Source organism: Myzus persicae, unplaced genomic scaffold (assembly GCF_001856785.1).
Source record: "Myzus persicae strain clone G006 unplaced genomic scaffold, MPER_G0061.0, whole genome shotgun sequence".
In the NCBI taxonomy this organism is placed as follows: Eukaryota; Metazoa; Arthropoda; class Insecta; order Hemiptera; family Aphididae; genus Myzus; species Myzus persicae.
In genome coordinates this window covers 183,705-189,691 of record NW_019103991.1, presented here as the reverse complement: position 1 = coordinate 189,691, position 5,987 = coordinate 183,705, and the positions used below count along the sequence as shown (strand labels likewise).

Below are 5,987 nucleotides of genomic sequence, written 5' to 3'. Positions count from 1 at the left end.
TATTAGCTTACGTGTACATTAAAAAAACAGCTCAAGACCATTTTTTTTCTCTGCGGATTTAACTTTCTCATACGAAAATTTAATAAAGTCATATTTCAGACAAAAATGAGAGTGCACTATAGAACGAATTTCTTTCATGGAACGTCTTTATCTTATCTGGTTTATTTTTGCAAAGTATCGCAGGTAAATTGAATCTCAATTGTCAAAGGGATCTCGGGAAACCAAGCTCCATTTTTCTGTGGCCTGTAGTCTATTAACTACGTTACCCGGGAGACGGAATAAAGCGAAAAAGGTTGGATAATATCCAGAAAAAAAAAATAAATTGTTTTGTGCCTTTCGCCGCATGTGTCATAATTTAGTTTGTGTTTTATATTTTCTTCACAAAGTCAAAAATGTACATAACCCATAGTTTGAGTGACAAAAGTAGGTATATATGCTTACCCTAATCAATTTTATTTTTTATTTGTTACGGAGCTCATTTTGCCTATGCAATAACCATCATATTATACCCATGTCCCATACATAACATAATATGTATATATATTTATAATGATTTGAATAAGCACACAATCTTCGTGAATTATGTGTATCAATTAAACCGTAAAAATATCAATGCCAAAAACAATGGTGTATCGTGTGAGCACGAATTCACGTTCAAATGCGTTTTTATTTTGGTTTAACATTTAGATTAATGTTAAAAGTATAAACATTCATAATATTATTGTTTAATATAGCTATAATATATTATAAATACGTATTATATAAAAAATTGAGGAACGGAATTTGTTTGATATTTTAATTAACTGATAAATTGATTATAATGTGCAGCTATGACCAATCGAAGGTAATCCGCCAGTAAATAATGTATTTTTTTAATTTACATGATACGTGTATGATTTTTATTTAAAAAATATTCCATTTTACAGAAGAATACAATTAAAATTAGGTACATGCTGAAAAGGGACACATCAAAAGTTCACCAAAACTGGATGAAATAACCTATTATCGCAAAAATAAAACTACATACGCGCGTACGTAACACGATTCATTTTAGATGACGTTGTTGCTGTCGTATATTCTATGCCCCAAGGTAAACGATATATAATAATTAATTTTCCAGCAATGTTCCCTCAGAAGAAAAATACATTATCCAAGAGTAATTTCTAGTAAACATATTTCTAGTTATATTCAATCATTTGCGTGGGTCTAAGAGCGCACAACAATTACACAACAATGACTTGGAAATGTAGTTTTTTTTTTTTTAAACACGTTAATTTTACAAAGTAATAATAATATGTCAAATAACTATGATACAGGTTTGTGCATTTGGTAGTATCAAATTCACAGTATGACACTGCGAGATAAAAATCTGAGATTCGACTTTTAATTTAAAAATAATTATATTTAATCAACAAACTATTTTCGTAATTAAACAAAACTACCTAATTAATTAATTGAAACACTGGATTAATTATTATGTTTAAAAATGCAGATAACAGTGTTACACCGTTATTTTTATGTAACTTTATCAAAGTAATAATTAATTTGAAAAGTTTTACAATTTTCCGCATCATTTAATCAATGATTTTAAACTATACTGTATTACTTGTTTAAACTTTTTTTATGAGTCATGTCTGTTAAATATATTATTTTATTTTTCAAGTGATAAGAAACTAGGTGTTGAGTTCAATTTTTTTTAAATAATACCAGATCTAATCATTTTATCGTTATACTTTCATTTGGACAGTATTGTAATCAAAAAATATAAATTGCAATGGAAAATTGCTTGAGATAAGTCACGAAATGAATGAAATACAACTAAAAAATCGAATGCATGTATTAGATTTATGATATGATATAAACCTATGTGATTATGATATTTTCAATTTCGTGTATCTGCAGTAAACCCAAAAGGAGTAGTATATATTATTCATTATTATTTCATAACACTTATTGGAATATGTTACTTATAAATTATGATAGATAAGGTAGGTATAAATATACAATGTTCGTAAAAGCCTAAATAACAGGAAACATAGATCAGAGGTAAAAATAACAAGTTGTTTTCACCTATTTGCATATAATGCAATCTAGTAATATTGGGCATTTGGGCGTAAAATTAGAATATTAGAATATTACTGCACTAGACGTCGTTGTTAGAACATGCATATTTATAACAATGAAACCTATGGTTATTTATTTTTGATTTATAACAAAAAAAACATCAATTTTGTCATATTAAAATTAATTTTTTTTGTTACTTAAAAAAAACTGCCAACAATGTTCTGTTTTTACCCTTTTTTCAGTCCCAATTAGATTCAATTTTTCACCAGAAACCGCTACTTAAAGTTTCCACAAACGAACAAAGTCTTTAGTTAAAAAAAATGCGTGTTGTCTTTCAAAATAGTAAAAACCATAAAAATAGAACTTTTTGTATAAGATGACTTCAGGATTTGATTGTATAATGGCTGCAGATTCTACGCTGTTATATTTAACGCATGCGGGAGAAATGAAATAGATTGCGCGGGACGGAGAAATAGATCGCGCGGCACGGGGAAGGAACAATAATGTGTTATAGTGATAAGGTCATAAGGATGATTAGGCACTGAATGCTTAGATCATATGCTTTGCTCATGCGCAGTGATGACTTCGGGCACGAACAGCTATGCTTCAAGATTTTTTAAATCATAGCTCTATCCAGTGTATATGATCTAAGGTCCACAGGTACGTTTTGAAAACGGACGGCCGAAGGGGTATATGTCAATTGCGCCAGAAATCACAGGTAATTAAAAAAAAATTATATTTAAAGACGTATACCATTTTCGTTTGGGATAAATCCACCGGCGCAAAAGATGTATAAATTTCAGGTAGTCTAGAAAAATTGGCGCAATTGACAAACACCGGGCCGAGGTTGGGCGAGACCGATGGCGAGCGATCAGCGGTCCGGCGAGGACGTGTCGTCGGCAACGCGGCGGACAGCCGAACGGACGCCGCGACCGACGGCTCCGACGAATACGGTGGCCGGCGCCGCGGACGTGTACGCTGACCGCGTGCCGTTCTTCGACGACTACACGCGGCCACAGTCGCTGGTGGTGCCGTGGCGCCAGGGACGGGCGGTCCTGTACGGAGTCCGGGACGCCGGTTGCCATCAAGCGCTGTTTGGCCACCTAGCCGACGGCCATTGCGGCCGACGTGCGTTCCCGCAGGGCCAACACGTGCCAGTGGCTGGACCGGGCTGTTCTGCCGCTCGTGACGACTCGGGCCACAGCCTGCTGGTATCCGGCCCTGTGGGGCGTTACGCTCGTGGCCAGGCGCCTGGAAGAGGCGCACGTCAGCGGTGGTCTTGTTGGTGGTCAGGACGGCGGCCGGGGCCACGATCGCGGCCACCACCAATTGGACTGTGACTGGACGACGGAGGAGGGGCCTGGCCACAATTTTTATGCGGCCATCGTGCTGGCGCGCGCGAACGTCTGCTGGTTGTTGGCCCTGCACATCGCTATCGGCGAAAATATTTAGATTTTTATTGCGTCAAATGATCGTTGTGCGACGGTCGTTTGTCTCGAAACCTTGTGGCGAGACCATAGAGTAATATAGAGGGGCCATCACCGATACGCGTATGCACAGCAATATAAAGCAATCAAAACAGCAAAGTTCAGTGTGACCATATACGGAGGAGTAAATATACTGTTGTTTTGCCTGATTTTAGTCATCATAGATTAGGTAATATCATCATAATAATAAATCATAATATTATATTTTGATATATTTTATAATGTAATAAATATAAATACAAATAATATAAAATGTATAATACAAGTAAAATAAAACGTATAGTACAATTAATATACAAAATAAATATGATAAAATTTATAATATAAATATCATATAAAATTTATATATATAATGAATCATGCTAAATATATTATTCAAAAATACAAACAAACATAATATACATATTAGTTACAATATAAAATATATTAATAATTATTGCCCTCTAAATGTGGTGAGTTTATTATGGAATGATCTTAGTGATATAGTTTCATTTTGGTTCTAACATAAGTATTTAATTTTGATATCATAATGTGTTGAGATTATAGATTTAATTAGATTTATAGTATGACACAATATTTTTATTGACATATTTTTGTACCTTGCATATGGTCATACTGTAGTTTGACGTTTTGCTTACTTCACTTTTATATGGCTATGGCGACCCCCTCGGACGACTCAGAATTATCGTATCACACAAAACGGTGATTTGACACTCAGTGTCCACCTATTTACCGCTCACATGAAAATATTTACCGTGTACACATTTTTTTTTTCATGAAACCTTACTAAATTAATATTTCAAGTAAAAATACAAATTATTAAAAAAAATTTTTTTATTGTTATAAATTAATTCTGAATTATATTTACACAAGTTTTCTTACTTCTCTAGTAAAAGGTACATATTCTACGAGTGAATTAATAAACAATAAGCAGTTACACCTGTAAAGGATTCCGATGCCACAATTTCCAATTGAACATCCACTGCTGAGGCTGCAGCTGAATCATTTCCTGCTGTAATTTTAAATTATGCGTTCGCAATCGTTTGAATACTTCCGTTAATTTATTCCCATGGTCTGTTAAACTTGACTCATGTACCTACTACAATGTCATCGAGTTACTCCAAAGTGCGAGGTTAGGACAAATACATCTCAAATTGGGAAATTTTTCTTTTGTTATATTGATATTATAAAAATCTATTTTTGATTTTGATGTTTCAAATATGTGTTTTAATTCATTATTGCATTGTAAGTCAATGAGTTCCATTTGAAGATATTCTGGGACTTAATTGACATCAGTATGAAAAAAAGATGAATTCAAATATTGTCTTGTATTTGACATGTCTAAATTAGTAAAATGACTTTCGACTTATATTTTTTTTTGTAAACATTTGATAAATGTCGCGGGCCGCAAATCTTTCCAAGGCGGGCAGCGGGTTGGCCATCCCTGAATGAATGTATAAGAATCTCATAGAAAACTTAACAACAAATAATATTTTAAGTGCCTTTATAAATTCATTTAGTATTATTCATTGTCGTCCCAAAAGTAAATACCCAAAGAGAAATTGTATAATATTATTTTCAAGTTTACAACTCTATACCGATATTATATTATGCACAAAAATATACCTAAATATTATAACATAGGTACTATATTATATTATTTTACTACTTAATCTTTAGATACTTATAGGTAGCAATTTTGAACTTTATTGAAACCTTATATCCTGTTAACTTAATATTGTAACTTTTAAATGGGTTTTTGAAACTTCGTCAACGATTGTTCGAAATGTTACAAAGGAATTCTGGGAATCGAGTGTCTGTGAGACATTATTACTATAGATTTGTGCACGCAGTGAAATCCACGAGTACCTATTGAACCTACCTATTGAAATTGTTTGGATTTCAAGCGTAATAGCGATTATAGTTTTAACGGGTACGGTTCATCAATACGTGTATATTATATAACGTTCGATATATAGTACGCAGATATCACATTTCATCGTAAGATTTGAACTATTTTCAAATAACTGAACGCCGCAGTTGTTAACGGATCGTGCGTGAGTCCACTAATAATGAATACTCGAACTGGGACGCAGCGAGGATAATCATGTTTTTATAATCTTACCCATATCCGATGTACGTAGGTACCATCACATTATCCGATAACTTATAATAAAAACAATATCACGCGATGTCGCGATGACGTGATGAACAGAATCTATTTTGAAAGGACGATGGTTTTTTGGAATCGCAGCCGACCGGGTAATATTGCGTAACCAATAAATCGTGAACTAATATAATTCATATTACTTCAAACAAATAATAATATCGACCCGACAAAATTAATTATTTTTAATCGAATATTCTTATTCGACTCGTGATGACAGTAATTACACTAGATCACTAGTATAATCAAAAATTCTTGTGATAGCATTC

At 33.3% G+C, this 5,987-nt stretch overlaps 1 pseudogene; it reads left to right on the top strand.

The window, feature by feature from the left end:
• The first annotated feature begins 1,307 nt into the window (after positions 1-1,307).
• On the top strand, positions 1,308-3,516 carry LOC111037338 (annotated as a pseudogene).
• Positions 3,517-5,987: the final 2,471 nt, after the last annotated feature.